This window comes from Nuphar pumila, chromosome 9 (genome assembly GCF_984573655.1).
Source record: "Nuphar pumila chromosome 9, dmNupPumi1.hap1.1, whole genome shotgun sequence".
Lineage (NCBI taxonomy): Eukaryota > Viridiplantae > Streptophyta > Magnoliopsida > Nymphaeales > Nymphaeaceae > Nuphar > Nuphar pumila.
Window position 1 is genome coordinate 82,080,146 of NC_143257.1, and position 22,143 is coordinate 82,102,288.

Below are 22,143 nucleotides of genomic sequence, written 5' to 3' on the forward strand. Positions count from 1 at the left end.
CTAACTGGGGCATTTTTTTATGTATGGCCCAAATTTGGTGTGTTTTTCTTTGCCACTAAGCTCGGCCATGAGCCGACTTAGTAGCAAAGAGGGGCATCTGTAAACACCCCAAATTTTCACTCACCTCCCCGACAGTTCCACCAAGCCTCATCATTCAACCTCTGGGATCGCCAGAGGGCAAAATGGTCATTTTCTGAGCAGGGAACCTGCAAAATTTCAGATTGCATCTACAACTCTCAATTTTTCTCTATTTTTATCTCAGATGTTCAAAATTTTACTCCTGACAGGAGACAGACATCTCCAAAGTCTTGGTTCAAGATTCTATTGCATAAAACATGACAGTGCATATCATTGCATGAGCATTTTAAATCACTGCACTGCACAACATGTCATTTCGAGGTCCAGAACTCTTGATTTCAAAATTTTCAATCCAGATTAGAATTTCAACTCTTTTCAAAATTGATTTCAAAACCCTGGGTCTTCAAAATTATCAATTCTTCCCATTTTACCCCCAGGACTCTGAATTTCAAAATATTTTCTCAGGAAAACGATCTGGATAGTTTTCAATATGGATTTCAGCCACTTCACCTCAGATTTTGCCCTTTTGACAATTTCAAATATCTCCCTTTTACAAAATTTCCCTACAGGGACCAACTCTTTCCAAAAATTCCTGTTTTACCAATTAGTCCAGATTTTATGAAAATTCCAAAAAGAAGTTGTTGTTTTATCCTTATTTCAGTAAAGAAGCAATGTGGAACCCACACTGAGGTGGTGTCACACAAGCTTTTCTTTTGAAAATTTGAATTTTGAAAAACCCAAAAATATAGGAGCCTTGTCCCCTGGATTGGTGCCACTTGTCTTTTCTCTCTCCTCCCATTTCCATGCCAAGTGTCAGTGTGGGGCTACCCTAAGAAGCCGCCACATGTCATCCCATTTATCTGCCATGTGTCACCCTATCCATCCTGCGCCATGTGTCATTCCAAGATTACAAGGAGATGCCAAGTGTCATAGGTTGTCCTGTCTAGAAAAAGTGGAGCTTGTCTCCTCTGAGGTGGCGCCACTTGAAGTGTGTCTCCTGCAGGGGACACGTGTCAACCTCTCCCTCCTTCTAGAAAAGAAGCCTGACACATGTCTCTCCCTACTTTTCTCAGAAAAGTAGGAGACACGTGTCACTCCTAAATTCCTTCAGAAAAGGTAGGCTTGTCTCCTCATAGGTGGCGCAGATCCTGAACTTCACCTTTTCCATGTTGTCTGAGATGGCGCCACATGGCTTGGCCCTCCTTCTCTCTCCTCTGCCACGTGTCATTCTCTGCTTCTTTCAGAAAAAGCAGGTGACACATGTCTCCTTCTACCTCCTTCAGAAAAAGTAGAGGACACATGTCTTCTCCCTACTCTTTTCAGAAAAGTAGGAGACACATGTCACTCCTGGCTTTCTTCAGAAAAAGCAAACCATTCAAATATTCAAATCTCCTCCTAGGTGGCGCAAATCCAGAGCTCTGATTTTTCCAGATGGCCTATGAGGGCGCCACATGTCCCTTGCCTATCCCTCCTGCCACATGGCATTGTAGGAGCCACCCTGAGTTGGCACCACATGTCCACCCTCCATTCCTCCAGGGCCAACCTCCATTTAAAATTCAAATCTCCCATGAGGTGGCGCCATCTGAAGAACCTCCTCCAGCAGGCTGACACTTGTCAAGTATGAAACCATCCTGGAATGCCACATGTCTAGATCTCCTTTCTCCAGAAAAGGTAGAATTCAAATTCCTCTGAGGTGGCGCCTTCTGAGCCCATTGTTCTGTCCTTCTGACATGTGTCAAACACCTTTTGAGGTGGCGCCATTCCAGGACTCCACTTGGCTCCATTTTTTGATTTTTATTTTATTTTTAATAAAGGTAGCCCACCATGAGGTGGCGCCACCTGAGGACTCCCTACAAAAGGTGAGTTTGATTTTCAAATTCCAAGAGAGCACCCTCTGAGGTGGCGCCATCTGGGAGTTCCCTGCAGAGAGAATCAAGCAAGCTTTTGAAAAATTCCAAATTCCCCTGCTGAGGTGTCTCACCCACAAAATTTCCATTTTTTTATTTTTCTCAAAAATCAAAATAGCCCCATGAGGTGGCGCCACCTGAGGGCTCCCTGCAAAAGCCAAATTCGAATTTCAAACCCCCAGATAGCACCCCCTGAGATGGCGCCACATGGAGGGCTCAGATTGAGCCTGTTTGAAATTCAAAATTTTTCAGAAAATCTATAAAAAACAAGGCTCCACGCCCAGGAGAGGAGAGCATTTTTTTGGAGACCATTTTGTGAACTTGAAAATTCGACCTAGCCTTCCTGAAAATCCGATTTTTTGCACTTTGGAATTCACGCCCCTTTGGCTCAGTGAAGAAGGTGTAGTGGGTCCATTTTGGTGAACCATCCGAAGCCCGGAGCGAAGGACGAAGGAAGCTCGTGATAGCCGCCCCTTTCAAGAGCTTCTACGCTGCGTAACGAAGCAAGGTGCACCTCTTTTCCCCTTGATTTGATTCCATAATTCGATTCGGGAGTCGTTTGAAGAAAGAGCTCATCCGAGAGATGGATTGAGCTATTCTCATAAAATGACATACATAAAAATATTCAATTATGCTTCATTGATGATTTTTAACATTCATGCATTTAGCTAGATTTAATTTGCATTTTATTTCATTCATTTAGCACATTTCATGAATTAATTAGGATTAATTTAGCATTTATTTCAATTCTGCTCATTTTCAGTAGGTCTCTGTTTTTGTCAGTCAGTCCACACGTCATTGCATGCATTTATTTTTTATTAAAAATCCCAAAAAAATCACGGAATGCGCCCTTAGGTGTTCCTAGAATTGTGCCAAAAATTCGGAAGCATTTGAAATCGTTTACTGTGGTAAACATTCAAAATGGCAAGTCGGGTTTTATTACCCGGGATGCGTTTTGAAAATCATTTTTCGATTTGTAAAATCGAGATCTCCCTCGTAGGAGATTCAATTTTCGATCCGAAAAATGTTATGAACTCGTAAGAATGTCTAGTTTGTAACTTGATTTTATCCGAGTTTTCTGGTTTTTTCTTATGTCTGACAAAAATCCGAGAGTTCGGAACACGTGTCAGAGCCTGATTTGGGCCTCTGAGATTTTGGATCAACTTAGGGCTATGGGTTCTCTTTGTGTGTTGCTCGAAATCCATAACTGTAAAAAATGAAAGATATGTCCGCGGTGTCCTCCATTTGCATCTGAAAGCCTGTGATTTTTAGAACAGCCGTGATACCTGTTTCGGATTTTTCTTGTCAGTCCTTTGTTTTGTGACATTTGTCTGTCCTATTGATTTAGGCAGAAAAAGTTATATTTTTATCTGTGTTTCTGTTGATCAAATGCCAAAGTCACGAACATGAAAGTTGTGCATATAGATGTCTTGAGTAGCTCTGTTAAATATCATAGATTTCCATTGCCATGTTCTATTTTTTTAGCGTTTTACATCAGATTAGGGTGATTTTTACCTCTGTCAAAACTAAATCTCTGTTATTGAACTCACCATGGCTCAAATCCCGAGGCTGTAAAAACCAAAAATGTTCCATTTCAGGTCCTTTAACAGTCTGAAAAATATCAGAAGTTTTCATGGTGTAAATCTTGCATTATCATATTAAGTATTGCATTTGGTTCGGATCCATAGGCAAAATCCACCATTTTAGGACTTTCTTTAAATTTTAGCATTTAAATCATATCATTTCATGATTTTTAGCATTCTAGGCTGTTTATCAGAGTAAGTAGATGCTTCATACCGAATTTGGTGCAATTTGGAATCCATTTGAGGTTCGGATTAGCCATAATACCAAAACAGGGTCCCGCAGGACCCGGATCCAAGTGAAAAACAAGCGAAATTCATTATTTTGGATAAATTATAAAAATGTCAAATTCTGATTTTACAGTCCTAATGTGTTTAGAAGCATGTCATCATGTCTCTTACTGCATTTCATCATCATTTGATTCAATTTGAATTTCGAAATCTCAATTTTACCAAGTTTTCCTTCAAAAAACCCTGATTTTAAAGGTATAACTTTGATTTTAGGGGTATTTTGGTCATTTTGACCACAATTTCGAATTTCAAACTATTTTCCACCGAATTTCCTGCATTTACATCATTTCAAAATATCAAAAAAGCATGAGAATAAGGTTTATATCCAATTAAATCCAATAATTTCATAATATTATTGGAAAATCTTAGAAAAACCCACATATTTGAGCTAACCCAATTTCAAGTTTGGCAGGAACAATCAAAAGAAGGAGCTGAAGTCTGCAAATTTCTTTTATTTCCTTTATTTAAGTGATGTAATAATGTAAATTTTGGAATAAGAGAGTTAATTTCCTGCTTAGACTAGGATGCATATCATATAGTTTAAATTTATGCAATATCCTGATTATATTATTTATGCATTTTATTTCAAAAGCACTATGGATGTTCACGAATGGCACGTGCACCAACTCTTAGGGAGTTGATGGACTCGGTGGGATCCATATTTACGGCCCTAGTCGGAATATGGACGAGACCCAGATCCGTCATCTTTCTACTAGTCACATAGAGCCTACACTTTTAGGCTATCTTAAAATGCACATCATATTTCCAAAGTTTTCAAAATCATGTGCATCAAATCAACTAAGTTCTGAACATATTCATGGCCACAATCAGAATATGTGAAGGATTTATTTGTACTTAATGCACATTTTCCAACCAATCCCTCAGAAAATCTTTTCAAAGGGCATTCATTTACTCATGTCATTTGCATCATGAAATCATTGATTTTCTCAAGAAAACTTCATTCTCAAGAAATCGATTTCTCAAGAAACTCTAAGGATTTTTCAAAATCGGTTTTCCAAAGACAAGTTTTTCCACAGTTTTTCCTGGAAAATGATATTTTCTTAAGAGATTCAAAAGAGTTTTCCAATCTTTCTCCAAGATCAAAATCGATTTCCAAGTATTTCAAGGGTAAAAATTCCTAGGATTTCAATTTCCCAAGTTTTGAATTTCCTTCTCCAATGAATTTACCTATAAATCTTCCATCATTTTTCTAAGAAAACTCTCAAAGTCCAAGTTTTCCTAAGAAGTGTTTCCCTTTTCAAAAGGTTCATCTTTTTCAAGAATCACTTCCATTTTCCCAGGATTTTCAACCATTCATGATTTTCCCAAGTCTTTATGAACTTTCCTGAGATTTCAAATCTTTTTCATCTGAGTTTCCTGAGAAATTGACTTTCAGCTTTTTCCTGAGAGAATCTTTTCAACTCCAAATATTTTTCAAGCATACATCATGTTTTCCCAAGCTGTATTTTCCAAAATCTCATAGCACATGCCTGAATTCTCTGTGCATTTAGGATAGAACATAACTTTGATAATTTCGCTAAGTCAAGCACAATTTTGGTCCTTGGTTCGATTACCTCTGTTAAAGGCGGCAGGAACGGTCGAACCTCGTACCGACAGGTCGAGCCCCATCCCATGGATTTTCCCGCAATTTTCAAAACGGAGGCGAGTATTTCAAAACAATTTCCAAAATCCGGTCAAGTTTGAATCGCGAAAGCGTTCCTCTCTCTCTCTTCCGCAAGGAAGGGAAGACGGTGAAAAATTTCGCGACGATAACATCTACTCGATACTTCATTTTGGCCAATGTCCTCTATCGTCGAGGATTCTGTTCAGAATATTCCAGATGTTTAGATGAAGTCGAAGCCAAAGAAGTCGTGCGAGAAGCACACGAAGGCATTTGTGGTGGCCACGTCGGCTACCAAACCCTTGTCAAGCAGATCATCAGAGCAGGTTATTATTGGAAGACTATGCAGCAAGACTGTTATCATTATGTGAAGAAGTGTGTGCAATGCCAAATACACGCACCTTCCATCCATGCTCCGGCAACTTATTTACAGTCTGTTGTCTCTCCATGGCCATTTTCTTTGTGGGCCTTCGATGTCGTAGGCCCCATCACTCCCTCAGCTTCAAATGGCCATAAATATTTCCTTGCCGCAACAGAATATTTCACCAAGTGGGTAGAAGCTATCACTCTTCGCACAGTAGAAGGCCGACATGTGGTCTCTTTTATTCACAAGAACATCCTTTGTCGTTTCGGCATCCCACATGACATTGTATCAGATAATGACAGTCATTTCAAGAATGAAAGAATGAAGACATTCTGCTCAAAGTTCAAGATTTATCATCATTTCTCTGCCCCATATTATCCCCAAGGGAATGGTCAGGCAGAGGCCACCAACAAAATTTTAATTCGTATCTTGGAGCGAACTGTGGAAACAGGCCGTGACTGGCATGAGAAGATCCACGATGCACTATGGGCCTACCGGACCACTATTCGCACCCCAACGAATGCTACTCCATCAGAACTGGTCTATGGAACAGAAGTAGTGTTGCCGCTACATGTTCAGAAGCCCGCTTTGAAATTCGCATCGCTTCTGCAATTACCTCTTGATCAATATCAGCAACAGCGACTAGTACAGTTAGACTTGCTCGATGAGAGAAGGCTGAAAGCAGCAGAGCATGCTCAATCCTATCGCCAGAGAGTAGCCAGGCAGTATGCGAAGTCTGTTATCAAAAGAAGATTCAAAGTCAATGATTTAGTACTTCGATCCACAGCTTATCTCAAGCATCGTCCCGGCGGTAAATGGTCACCAAATTGGGAAGTCCCATATGTCATTAAAGAAGCATTACCCCGCAACTCATATCGGCTCATCAATGCCGATGGGGTAGAATTGCCAGATCCTATTAATGCTCGACACTTGAAAACGTTTTATACTTGAAACATTTATTCTCCTCTTGTAATCCTTCTTGTTTCCGTCAAATAATGATCCAACTTTCTTTCCCAGTTACACTGGGGCATTTTTAAAATTTTGTTCTGTATGCAGGCAGGATAAACAAATTCCTCATTTCACGCACGTGTGCCATATGCATCAATTCATATTCATTTGCATTGAACTGCATTAACAACAATCCGGTCAGTATTGGGATTTCAACAAATAGTCCCCTCACAATTCCTAAATGATTCAAAATTTGGAAGGTAATCACCAATACTGAACCAAAACCCAGTGCTCGAACTGGTATTATTTCAAAATCTAGTGTTTAAACTGGTACATTTTCAAAATCCCAACTTTTCGAAAAACCGAGTTCCGACTCGTGACCTCATTATCTTGTTTGAGCTCTGACTCGAGCTCTTCATTTTTCTTTGTTGATCCGGGTTCCGACTCAAGATCTTTATACTTTACTCAAGCTGAAACCCGAGCTTGTCATTTTCTTTTGTTGATCCGAGTTCCGACTCGAGATCTCTCTATTCATTTGAGCTCAGATGCGAGCTCTTCATTCTCTTTTGTTGATCCGGGTTCCGACTCATGATCTCTCTACATCATTCGAGCTCAGATTCGAGCTCTCCATTGTTTTTTGTTGATCCGGGTTCCGACTCGTGATCTCATTACATCATTCGAGCTCTTCATTTTCTTTTGTTGATCCGGGTTCCGACTCGTGATCTTATTACATCATTCGAGCTCTGGTTCGAGCTCTTCATTTTCTTTTGTTGATCCGGGTTTCGACTCGTGATCTCTGTATCTTATTCGAGCTCTGACTCGAACTCATCATTCTCCTTTGATTGATTCAAGCCATTTCGACCATCAGGGTATGTCAATTGTTCAAATTTGATATTTTGCCTTCCAAATTCCAATTTAAATCTTCAAATCAGGCAATTCTCCAATTTCGACCTTCGGGTCACCCAATTTCCAATTCTCAATTTCAATTATCAATTTCCAATTTTCGACCTTCGGGTCAATCAATTGCCAAATTTTCGACCTTCGGGTCAATCAATTTCCAATTTTCGACCCTCGGGTCAATCAATCTCCAAATTTTCGACCTTTGGGTCACCCAATTTCCAAATTTCGACCTTCGGGTCACTCAATTCACAATTTTGACCTTTTGGTCAACCAATTCTCAATCTCGACCGTCAGGTCATCCTATTTCGACCTTCGGGTCATTCAATTTCCAGCAACCAATTTTCCAATTTCCAATTTCCAATTTTGACCTTTGGGTCAATCAATCCCAATATCCAATTTCAATCATTTTCTCTTGCGAGAGACCCTTTTAGGGAGAGTTCAAGAGAGCTCGTTTTTTTCGCATGCTATCCAACTCGTTCACTTAGCCCCTTTTCAGGGAGAGTTTGAAGGGACTCCCGTCTTTGTGAACCGTTTGCAAAACAATTTCCAATTTCACACGAGGAACCCTTTTTAAGGGAGAGGCTCGACGGAGACTCGCTTTTCTTGTGACCCCCCCCCAATTTCATACTAGGCCATTTTTCGTCATAAAGGACCCTCTTTGCAGGGAGAGTGTGATGGACTCGTTCCTTTTCTGACCCAATTTTCAGACCTCACTATTATCGGCCCCCTTTCCATAAGAGAAGCCTAATATTAGGGAGCTTTGACGAAAGCTCAATTTCTCTTCGAAAGTTCGTTTTGCAAACACCTCCTCTTCAGAGAAGAGAGGAGTATTTTCCATTTCCCATTCAGGTAAGGGCTAAGCCTGAGTCTTTCTTTTTGGGGAAAAAGAGAGGAGAATTTTCGTCATGGATGTGTTGGGCCGGATTTCAAATACTCACTTTCACCAAGGATTTCAAGAAAATTTTGTCAATTTGTCAAATCAATTATTTGTTGATTTCAGAATCTTTACGGCACAAATCTTTATTTCAGTTTGCCTTTAGCATTACTTCCAAAAGAGTGAAGCTTTTGCGAGAAGAGATTCAAAACTCAAATTCTTTCTATTGGCCAACCAAAAGGATGAAGGATAAATCCTCGATATGGCCAGCAAAGAAGATTCAGTGTTATTGCAAAGCCATAAATGATTGATATTGATCGCAGTCAATGGCACATCTTTAAAGATTATTCTTGTAAAGACGAGGCAGTGGAAATATCCTGAGTGCTAGAAAAGAGAGAATTTACCCAAGCCCCGTCTCCCCAAAATCACCTAAGCTGCAATTGAGTATCCGCAAAAGGGATCTCTCACCTGTCATCAAGATGAAGGCGAATTAGGCCAGTAGATCCCCGAAGCCAAAGAAGATTCGAAACATCTCCAAGATGACGGAGTTTGTGACGGATCCTTCCAGGGAAAGTCCAAAGCACTGTCGAGATGAAGGCAGATGCGATGAACCTCTCGACAATCCCTAAAAGATATTTAATTTCAGCTGTCATCCAAATATCTCCAAACCCATCGTCCAAGAAGGATCGAAACATCTCCAAGTTGAAGGAGTTTGTGACGTACCCTTCTTAAAAGAGAGCAAGAGAGAAAAAAAAGAAAGAGCGAAAAAGTCAGAACATCTCCAAAATGAAGGAGAATGTAGCAAAACACCAGAGGCCCAAAAGAGTGCAGAAAGATTACCATGAGAGAAGATCTCAGGATATCAAACTGCCAGATCTATCAACAATCCTCTTTAATCTTGTGAAATTCTATTATCAATACTCTTTCATCAATTGCTTTCATAATATCAAATTCTCTTTCCTGTTCATATCAAGGAAACTGATAGCTCCCTTGAAGAAGGTCAATCGCAAGTAATTTGGATTTCCAATCTCGATTCTATGAAGTGAACCTTGTTTGGAGGTAATGCTTCAGGTAGAAAAGAAAGAATATCTTTGCAGCCATGGGCAACATTTTCAAAAATTTTGAATCAACAGCAAAATTTCCAAAATTTCCAACATTTTGACAATATTTTCTAGCTATCCTGACGTGAAATGAGAGCTTGATGTACGTTTTTGATACATCCTGACACCAATTTTAAATCCCTCCTATGGACTTGATTCCTTCCCTTCTTTGAGAGCATGAACTCTCAGATTTGCACACTTCCCTGTGTCCCCACTGTCCCACCATAGACAATCCCATTTCGGTTCGAGGTCGAACCACCAATCATTAACCGCAAACGGCAATTTCAAAAGCTGATTTTAGTCTCAGCAATGAGACGCCCAAAATCAATCCCTTTTCAAGCTTTAGGGACCCCATTTTCCTTCCTTTTGCAAAACCCCTGTCGGATTTATTGTGCAAAATCCGAAGGTTCCATCATGGTCTTTTCCTTCGAGGATTCCATCCATTTTCCGCCCGATCAGGATAAGGGTACAAACCTGAGCCTCATTCAAAGAGGTACTCCATTTTCCGCCCGATCAGGATAAGGGTATAAATCTGAGCCTCATTCAAAGAGGTATTCCATTTTCTGCCCGATCAGGATAAGGGTATAAACCTGAGCCTCATTCAAAGAGGTACTTCATTTTCCACCCGATCAGGATAAGGGTATAAACCTGAGCCTCATTCAAAGAGGTATTTCATTTTCCGTCCGATCAGGATAAGGGTACAAACCTGAGCCTCATTCAAAGAGGTACTCTATTTTCCGCCCGATCAGGATAAGGGTATAAACCTGAGCCTCATTCAAAGAGGTATTTCATTTTCCGCCCGATCTGGATAAGGGTACAAACGTGAGCCTCATTTAAAGAGGTACTCCATTTTCCGCCTGATCAGGATAAGGGTATAAACCTGAGTCTCATTCAAAGAGGTATTTCATTTTCCACCCGATCAGGATAAGGGTACAAACCTAAGCCTCATTCAAAGAGGTACTCCATTTTCCGCCCGATTAGGATAAGGCTATAAACCTAAGCCTCATTCAAAGAGGTATTCCATTTTCCGCCCGATCAGGATAAGGGTATAAACCTGAGCCTCATTCAAAGAGGTACTTCATTTTCCGCTCGATCAGGATAAGGGTATAAACCTGAGCCTCATTCAAAGAGGTATTTCATTTTCCGCCCGATCAGGATAAGGGTACAAACATGAGCCTCATTCAAAGAGGTACTCCATTTTCCGCCCGATCAGGATAAGGGTATAAACCTGAGCCTCATTCAAAGAGGTATTTCATTTTCCGCCCGATCAGGATAAGGGTACAAACCTGAGCCTCATTCAAAGAGGTACTCCATTTTCCGCCCGATTAGGATAAGGGTATAAACCTGAGCCTCATTCAAAGAGGTATTTCATTTTCCGCCCGATCAGGATAAGGGTACAAACCTGAGCCTCATTCAAAGAGGTACTCCATTTTCCGCCCGATCAGGATAAGGGTATAAACCTGAGCCTCATTCAAAGAGGTATTCCATTTTCCGCCCGATCAGGATAAGGGTATAAACCTGAGCCTCATCCAAAGAGGTATTTCATTTTCCGCCCGATCAGGATCAGGGTATAAACCTGAGTCTCATTTCGATGAAATATTCCATTCCCCAATCAGGTTAAGGGTCAAACCTGAGCTTCGTTTCATACGAGGTATTTTTTCCCATCTAGGTCAAGGGCATAAACCTGAATTTCACTCTCACAGAGTGAGTCTTTTCTCTTCATTCTTCGCTTCATATCTACCATCTTTCTCGGGCTAACTTCCTCATACCCAGTCAGATCCTTCTAACTGGGGCATTTTATATAGCCCAAATTTGGTGTGTTTTTCTTTGCCACTAAGCTCGACCATAAGCCAGCTTAGTATCAAAGAGGGGCATCTGTAAACACCCCAAATTTTCACTCACCTTCTTGACATTGCCTTTAATCGGCACATTTCAGTTCTCCAGAAGCAATGAAGGGCAAAATAGTCATTTTTAAAGATTGAACCTGGCAGAAAGTCCTAAATTTCACTCTTGAGCCTCAAAATTTCTATATTTAGGTTCAGAGACATCTTCAAATTGCAAAATTTCAAAATCCTTTTCTGGGCAAAAAGATAGAATTTCCAAGTCCTGGCTCAGAGTAGCATTTCTTGAAACGGGTCTCTGAATAGCATTGCATGAACACTTTGCATCATTTCACTGCATAACATGTCATTTTGAGATCCAGAACTCCTGATTTTCAAAATTGTCAATCCAGATTTGATTTTAAACTTTTTCAAATCGATATTTAAAACCCTGGGGTTTCAAAAATATCAATCTTTCCCATTTTACCCCCAGGACCCCGAATTATGAAAAGTTTTCTCAAGAAAACAATCTGGATGGTTTTAATATTTCGAAATTTCGCCAGTTGAAGAGAGGGGGGACACAATTCAAAATTCATAAAATCTTATTTCAAACTTTCACAAAAGAGCTCCGAATTTCCCTACTTCTTTCAAAATTTTGCCCTGAAGAACCATTTTCTTCCAAGTTTTGAAATCAAGCCAAATTTTGCTTTATGTTTTTCCAAAACTAGCCTACTATTATGAAATTTCCAAAAATTTTATTTGGCTCTTATTTCAAATAACTGACGTGGGACCCGCCTTAATGTGGTGTCACACTAGAATTTTTAAATATTTCTTTTATTTTCAAAACAGTGCCCATCTGGAAGTGGAATTCTTTTATTTGATTTAATTTTTAATAAAATACTTAGTGGGCCCACGTAGGTGGCACCCCACTAAGACTCTTTGCCAAAAGAAAGATTTTTTTATTTGAGGTGGCACTACCAAAACAAAATCCATTTTACTCATTTTATTTTATTTTTTTAATTTTATTACTTTTCAGCCCCCAAAGGGAACCACCGTGAAACCCTAACGAGATTTTCGTTCTTTACCTAAGTTTTCTTTTTCTTTTTTTTTAAAAGGTACACCTGGAAAAAAATGAGCCGCCCACCCTTTTCAAATGGCGATATTTTTTTTGAAATTTTTTTAAAAATCAGTTTTAAAGCTTATCAAAATCTTTCACGAGGAAGGCCCGAGCTTTTGGCTGAAAGGGCGGAATCTCTTTTTAAAAGAGGGCTTAAGCCACCCGAAAAGGGGGACTTAAAATTTTCTTTCCCCTAACTCTGCAGACTCCTCCTTCACGCTCACTTGCTGGTACTTTCCCATTCACGAGTTCTCATCCCTTCCTTCCTTCCAGCAGGAGCAGAACCGACGGCTTCTTCTCCCCTCAATCAGCAGGAGGCTAACCCCAATCGGCTATTTCCTTGACATCAGTTCCCCAACCCCCCTTTTTATCGTCTCCTTTTTTTGTTACAAGGGAAGAGGGCTCATAATCTGCAAGCTTTTAGGAGGGAGACTCAAACTTTCTGCGGATCGGCTGGAATCTCCTGGTGGAGACATCATCTTCCTCCTTTACAAAAGGCGAGTCCCCAACAGCTGACATTCAGGAGTTGTCTCATCCATCGCTGGAGGCTCAACTCACCCTGTAAGGAGTGCCCTTTTCAGCCTCTGCCGAATCAAGGTAAGGATCCTCTTCATCCCTGCATTTGTATGAATTAGGCTTCACATTTGTGCCATTCACAAAGCAAGTCCATTGCAGCCAATGATGTGGCTTGCACCTCGGTTTATCCTATGCTTCAAGAATCGATGAGGCTCCTCAATAGCTTCTTTTGATTCAACCTAAAGATCTGATGGTCCTAAAGTCATCGTTTTCCCTAAAAAAAATTTTTTTTCTTTGTCTTACTGGATTCACCCCAGCAGCCTGAATGTTTCAAGATGACCTCTTCATTAAACTTCATGATCGGCATTCTATTCTGTGTTCATTTTGGATGTCGGTTTCGTCGATTTTTTTTTTTTGTTTTGTTAAAACAACATTTCGGTTTTTAAGACTCAGTATTCTTCCCAATTTTATATGATTCGTTTGTTTCTTTATGCGATTTCTGTCCAACATTAATTTCAAAACTCCCTGCAAGTCATGGTTTAAACGATGGTCCAGTGGGACTCATCGTACAGTAATAGATGCCATTAACCGAGGCATTACACTCGAATCCTTTTGTTAAAATCTTTTCTTTTCCTTCCTTTCTTCTTCTGTTTTCCCCCTTTTTTTTATTTATTTTTTTATTTATTTTTTTTTTGTTTATTTAATTCCGGTTTTAGCATATACTGCATCTCCACCATTTTCATTCCACTGTAGTGGGATTGAGATCGCTAGCCTTCATTGAGTATCATTTCCCCACTTAATTTCAACGTCTTGCATTATCAGATTTTGCTGTATTAAGTTTGCTTCTCTATAGTTCAGTGTGATTTTCCATGCATCTTCTTGGTTACCTATTCCTAATCGTTATAGGACCATTCAGGTAACTATTTACTGTGGCTGTATCGTGAGGGGCTTTATGAATTCAATCCTGGTTCTTGGCTGCATTAGTTAGCATATGAGGATATATTTCGAAAGGGGGTATGTCTTTACGTAAGCCTGTCACGGCTTTTCAACAGTGCCAGTAAACATGTATATGCAGGGTGGAGTTCTTAGCATAATGGTGTTATCGTCGCGAAATTTTTCCCCGTCTTCCCTTCCTTGCGGAAGAGAAAGAGGGAAAATCGTTATAGGACCATTCAAACTTGACCAAATTTTGGAAATTGTTTTGAAATACTCGCCTCCGTTTTGAAAATTGTGGGAAAATCCATGGGATGGGGCTCGACCTGTCGGTACGAGGTTCAACCGTTCCTGCCGCCTTTAACAGGGGTAATCGAACCAAGGACCAAAATCGTGCTTGACTTAGTTAAATCATCAAAATCGTGTTCTACCCTATATGCACAAAGAATTCAGGCATGTGCTATGAGATTTTGGAAAATGCAGCTTGGGAAAACATGATGTATGCTTGGAAAATATTTGGAGTTGAAAAGATTCTCTCAGGAAAAAGCTGAAAGTCAATTTCTCAGGAAACTCAGATGAAAAAGATTTGAAATCTCGGGAAAGTTCATAAAGTTGTGAGAAAATCATGAATGGTTGAAAATCCTGGGAAAATAGAAGTGATTCTTGAGAAAAAGGTGAACATTTGAAAAGGGAAACACTTCTCAGGAAAACTTAGATTTTGAGAATTTTCTTAGGAAAATGATGGAAATTTTATAGGAAAACACTTTGGAGAAGGAAATTCAAAACTTGGGAATCGAAATCCTGAGGATTTTACCTTTGAAATACTTGGAAATCGATTTTGGATCTTGGAGAAAGATTGGAAAACTCTTTTGAATCTCTTAAGAAAATATCATTTTCCAAGGAAAACTGTGGAAAACTTGTCTTTGGAAAACCGATTTTGAAAAATCCTTAGAGTTTCTTGAGAAATCGATTTCTTGAGAATGAAGTTTTCTTGAGAAAATATTGAGAAAATCGATGATTTCATGATGCAAATGACATGAGTAAATGAATGCCCTTTGAAAAGACTTTCTGAGGAATTGGTTGGAAAATGTGCATTAAGTCCAAATAAATCCTTCACATATTCTGACTGTGGCCATGAATATGTTCAGAACTTAGTTGATTTGATGCACATGATTTTGAAAACTTTGGAAATATGATGTGCATTTTAAGATAGCCTAAGAGTGTAGGCTCAATGTGACTAGTAGAAAGATGACGGATCTGGGTCTCGTCCATATTCCGACTAGGGCCATAAATATGGATCCCACCGAGTCCATCAACTCCCTAAGAGTTGGTGCACGTGCCATTCGTGAACATCCATAGTGCTTTTGAAATAAAATGCATGAATCATATAAGCAGGGTATTGCATAATTCAAACTATATGATATGCATCCTAGTCTAAGTATAAATTAACTCTCTTATTCCAAAATTTACATTGTTACATCATTAAATAAAGGAAATAAAAGAAATTTGCAGACTTCAGCTCCTTCTTTTGAATGTCCCTGCCAAACTTGAAATAAGGTTAGCTCAAATATGTGGGTTTTTCCAAGATTTTCCAATAATATCATGAAATCATTGGATTTAATTGGATATAAACCCTATTCTCATGCTTCCTTGATATTTGAAATGATGTAAATGCAGAAAATTCAGTAAAAAATAATTTGAAATTCGGAATGGTGGTCAAAATGACCAAAATACCCCTAATTATAAAGTTATACCTTTAAAATCAGGGTTTTTTGAAGGAAAACTTGGTAAAATTGAGATTTTGAAATTCAAATTGAATCCAATGATGATAAAATGCAGTATGAGGCATGATGACATGCTGCTAAACACATTATGACTGTAAAATCAGAATTTGACATTTTGAAATTTAGCCAAAATAGCGAATTTCGCTTGTTTTTCACTTGGATCCGGGTCCTGCGGGACCCTGTTTTGGTATTATGGCTAATCCGAACCTCAAATGGATTCCAAATTGCACCAAATTCGGTATAAAGCATCTACTTACTCTGATAAACAGCCTAGAATGTTAAAAATCATGAAATGATATGATTTAAATGCTAAAATTTAAAGAAAGTCCTAAAATGGTGGATTTTGCCTATGGATCCGAACCAAATGCAATGCCTAATATGATAATGCAAGATTTACACCATGGAAACTTCTGATATTTTTCAGACTGCTAAAAGACCCGAAATGGAACATTTTTGGTTTTTACAGCCTCGGGATTTGATCCATGATGAGTTCAATAACAGGGGTTTAGTTCTGACAGAGGTAAAAATCACACTAATCTGATGTAAAATGCTAAAAAATTATCAAACAGCCATGGAAATTTATGAAATTAATCTGAGTTATGCACGACACCTACATGAACAACTTTTATGTTTATGACTTCGGAATTTGATCAACGGAAACACAGATAAAAATATAACTATTCCTGCCTAAACTAACAGAAAAGACAAATGCAGGAAAACAGGGGACTGACAAGAAAAATCCAAAGCAGGGGTCAAAACTGTTCTAAAAATCACAGGCTTTCAGATGCAAACAGAGGACATCTCGTACACAACTTTCACTTTTTACAGTTTTGGATTTGGAGCAACACACAAAGAGAAACCATAGCCCTAAGTCGATCCAAGATCTCAGAGACCCAAATTAGGCTCTGACACGTGTCCCGAACTCTCAGATTTTTGTCAGATATAAAAAAAAATCAGAAAAATCTGAAAACATCATATTAAAAACTAGACAAATGTTTCGGATCATGTTCAGAACATGTTTCGGATCGAAAATTGGATCTCCCATGAGGGATATCTCGATTTTACAAGTCGGCAAATGATTTTCAAAACTCATCCCGTGTAAAAAAACCCCGACTTGCCATTTTGAATGTTTACCGCAGTAAACAAATTCAAATGCCTCCGAATTTTTGGCAAAATTTCAGGGACACCTAAGGGGGAATTCCGTGATTTTTTTGGGATTTTTAGTAAAAAATAAATGCATGAAATGACGTGTGGACTGACTGACAAAAACAGAGACCTACTGAAAATAAGCAGAATTGAAATAAATGCTAAATTAATCCTAATTAATTCATGAAATGTGCTAAATGAATGAAATAAAATACAAATTAAATCTAGCTAACTACATGCATGTTAAAAATCATCAAGGAAGCATAATAAAACATTTTTATATATGTCATTTTATGAGAATAGCTCAATCCATCCCTCGGATGAGCTCTTTCTTCAAACGACTCCCGATTCGAATTATGGAATCCAATCAATGGGAAAAGAAGTGCACCTTGTTTCGTTACGCAGCGTAGGAGATCTTGAAAGGGGCGGCTATCACAAGCTTCCTTCGTCCTTCGCTCCGGGCTTCGGATGGTTCACCAAAATCGACCTATGCTTGAATCGAATCGGCCACTGCACGAACTTTACTCCACCTCCTTCAATGCGCCAAAGGGGGCATGATTTCCACAGTTCAAAATCCGATTTTAGGAAGGCTAGGTTGGATTTTCCAAGTTCACAAGAGCTAAAAAAAAATGATCTCCCTAGGCTAGGCGTGAACCCTTGTTTTTATAAATTTTCTGAAAATTTTTGAAATTCAAACAGGTTCAATCTGAGCCTTCCATGTGGCACCATCTCAGGGGGTGCCATTTGAGGGGTTTGAAATTCGAATTTGTCTTTTGCAGGGAGCCCTCAGGTGGCGCCACCTCATGAGGCTATTTTGATTTTTGAGAAAAATAAAAAAAATGGAAATTTTGTGGGTGAGACACCTTAGCAGGGGTAATTTGGAATTTTTCAAAAGTTTGCTTGATTCTCTCTGCAGGGAACTCCCAGAAGGCGCCACCTCGGAGGGTGTTTTCTTGGAATTTGAAATTCAAACTCACCTTTTGTAGGGAGTCCTGAGGTGGCGCCACCTCATGGTGGGCTACCTATATTAAAAATAAAATAAAAATAAAAATGGGGCCAAGTGAAGTCCTAGAATGGTGCCACCTCAAAAGGTGTTTGACACATGTCAGAAGGTCAGAGCAGTGGGCTCAGAAGGCGCCACCTCAGAGGAATTTGAGTTTTGCTTTTTCTGGTGAAAGGAGGTCTTGACATGTGGCGGACAAGTGTCAGCTGTCTGGAGAGGCTTTCTCAAATGGCGCCACCTCAGGGGGAAGTTTGAAATTCGAATGGAGGTTGGCCCTGGAAGAATGGAGGGTGAACATGTGGTGCCACCTCAGGGTGGCTCCTACAATGCCATGTGGCAAGAGGGAAGAAAAGGAGGGAAAGGACATGTGGCGCTCTCATAGGCCATCTGGGAAATCAGAGCTCAGGATTTTCGCCACCTAGTGCCTTGTTTGAATTTTGAATGGTTTGCTTTTTCTGAAGAAGGCCAGGAGTGACATGTGTCTCCTACTTTTCTGAAAGAAGTAGGGAGAAGACATGTGTCCTCTACTTTTTCTGAAAGAAGCAGAGAATGACACGTGGCAGAGGGGAGAGAAGGTGGGCCAGGCCATGTGGCGCCATCTCAGACAACCTGGAAAAGGTAGAAGTTCAGGATTTGCGCCACCTATGAGGAGTTTTGAACTTTTGAATTCTAGTTTTTCTGAAGAAAGCAAGAAACGACATATGGCGTCTACTTTTTCTGAGGAAATGAGAGCTTGCCACGTGTCCTCTGCAGGAGACACACTCCAAATGGCGCCACCTCAGAGGAGACAAGCCTACCTTTTCTGTAGGAATTTAGGAGTGACACATGTCTCCTACTTTTCTGAGAAAAGTAGGAAGAGACATGTGTCAGGCTACTTTTCTAGAAGGAGGGAGAGGTTGACACGTGTCCCCTGCAGGAGACACACTCTAAGTGGCGCCACCTCAGAGGAGACAAGCTCCACTTTTTCTAGACAGGACAACCTATGACACTTGGCATCTCCTGGCAGTCTTGGAATGACACATGGCACAGGATGGATAGGGTGACACATGGCAGATAAATGGGATGACATGTGGCAGCTTCTTAAGGTAGCCCCACACTGACACTTGGCATGGAAATGGGAGGAGAGAGAAAAGACAAGTGGCGCCAATCGAGGGGACAAGGCTCCTATATTTTTGGGTTTTTCAAAATTCAAATATTTCAAAAGAAAAGCTTGTGTGACACCACCTCAGTGTGAGTCCCACATTGCTTCTTTATTGAAATAAGGATAAAACCACAACTTCTTTTTGAAATTTTCATAAAATCTGGACTAATGGGCAAAACAGGAATTTTGGAAAGAGTTGGCCCTTGTAGGGCGATTTTGTAAAAGAAAGATATTTGAAATTGTCAAAAAGGGCAAAATCTGAGGTGAAGTGACTGAAATCCACATTAAAAACTATCCAGATCGTCTTCTTGAGAAAATATTTTGACATTCAGAGCCCTGGGGGTAAAATGGGAAGAATTGATAATTTTGAAGACCCAGGGTTTTGAAGTCAATTTTGAAAAGAGTTGAAATTCTAATCTGGATTGAAAATTTTGAAATCAAGAGTTCTGAACCTCAAAATGACATGCTGTGCAGTGCAATGATTTGAAATGCTCATGCAATGATATGCAATGTCATGTCTTATGAAATGCAATCTTGAACCAAGACTTTGGAGATGTCTGTCTCCTGTCAGGAATAAAATTTTGACCATCTGAGCTAAAATACGGAAATTTTGAGAGTTTGAGATGAGATTTGGACTTTTGCAAGGTTCGGGTTCAGAAAATGACCATTTTGCCCTCCAGCGATTTCAGAGGCTGGATGATGATGTTTGGTGAAAATGTCGGGGAGGTGAGTGAAAATTTGGGGTGTTTACAAATGGTTGACCACCGGGATCAGTTCACAGGAACCCAACTGTAGCCGGCACAACATTTCTTACGCCTTCAAGATTGCATTGCACCATTTCGTGTATTGCCTCTCACTCGCACAACATTGCTTGTCAAACTTAAGGGTTCACTCTGCCTCAGCTTTTAACACACCTCCTTCTGAACCTACCATACCTTGAATTCTGTCATGCACCATTACAGGTTATAATGTGCATCCGAGTCTTAATTAGCCTAATTGAAATTGTCTATATGCCCGATGAAGGTGTGGGACTGAGGATGTCAGTCACGGCCTAGAATGAGAATTCTATGAGACTGGCGGCAGGGCCCAGTTATGTTGTTGGCTGTGTCATATTTCCTTTAGCTGTATCATCTGTACTTTGGCTGTATCATGTGATGCCTTTGTTTTATCTGTACCAAGCTTGTTTTAGATATGCCATATGTTGATAATTCTTTTGTTTTAGCTGTATGATATAAGATTTCTGCTGGGAAGGCGGTTCTGTCAGCATAACTATTCACTATTAGCAGGAATGTTATTCCCTGTAGGAGCCTTCTATACACTATTGTATATTGATAATTCACCACATCACTTTCTGTCATTTTTTTTACCAATCATTAGCCACCGTCAATGTTCTCTTTATGTCGTTAGCTTGTCTGTCACCATCTCCAATATAACATTCCTTGTAACTTAAGATATATCATTCGTTTGTATTATGGGGTTGATTTTTTTTTTTTTTAGATGTCCTATGTTTGCTGCTGGAACTTAGGATAACAGACCCATGTGCTATAGAATTTTCAAACCACAAAATCTAGGTTGCTGAAACAGTCCTTTATGCATGTGATATCCATTGTTTTGAACTGAGTCCCAGGAGTCTCTGTTATTGGATTGAGAAAACCCGTGTGTCATATTGGGAGGCGGTTCTTCAGAAGTCTTACTCTTACACCACCTTAAGAAAATTTTCTGTGCTTGTTTTCTTCATTAGGTTTCTGTTATGTCACTTCATGGGAGGTCATGTTGCAGCTTATGGCGGTTTTGTTGGAAGCAGAGGCAACCATTTTGTCCTCAATGGGAAGCCAATTTATGTCAATGGTTTCAACGCCTACTAGTTAATGTACATGGCCTCTGATCCTTCACAGAGGAACAAAGTGAGCCCTGTTTTTCAGCAGGCTTCTAGATATGGGTTAACTGTTGCTAGAACCTTATCCGAGATTAGTACGTCTCTTGCATGAGTCCCTATGCACGCCATACTTCCCCCAGTTTGTGTTTTCATCCAATGATGCTCAATCTGATTTTATCCAGCCTGGTAATTCTGAACATTCGGCATTCCTAACCTAGCTCCACCCAATACATGCGTGCTATCAGCTTAAGGTCAAATCCTGCACATTGGGAAGGTCATTTTTAGGATATTGTTCGTATTTAGTGGTCTGTCATCATTTCATTCGTTAGTCCTATGACCTACAGGTTATTACTCATTTACATGCAATATATATATTTTTATCCCCCAATATCATCATTCTTTGTACGTTCAAGCCTAGACATTTATAGAGTAGATATGGTCTCCATCTTCGTCTCACATCATGAGCATCCAACCATTTATATACATATGTCCCTTATTTAGCCCATGTATAGCCTTTTGAGATTTTTTTAGCACATCTTCATCAAGTAGTGCATTCCCATCATAATTCCATATATTGTAATCAACATGAGATTTCCCATCTCTCGGTGATATGGCATATGCCTCGTGCTGACTCTCATTTGCAAGAAAGAGCGGAAGATGTGGCTTTCACTAGTTTTATATTTTTTTTTTTAGTGATTGATTTTATTTGCTTTATATCAGAAATGTAACCACCCAATTTGGAATAATATTTACGCTTCTGCTTAGACTAGGATGCATATCATATAGTTTGAATTTATGTAATATCATGTTTATATGATTCATGCATTTTATTTCAAAAGCACTATGGATGTACACGAATGGCACGTGCACCAACTCTTAGGCAATTGATGGACTCGGTGGAATCCATATTTACAGACCTAGTCGGAATATGGACGAGACCCAGATCCATCATCTTCCTACTAGTCACATTGAGACTACACTCTTAGGCTATCTTGAAAATGCACATCATATTTCTAAATTTTTCAAAATCTTGTGTATTAAATCAATTAAACTCTGAACATATTCATGGCCACAGTCAGGATATGCAAAGGATTTATTTTGACCTAATGCACATTTTTCCAACAATTTTTTTTAGAAAATCTTT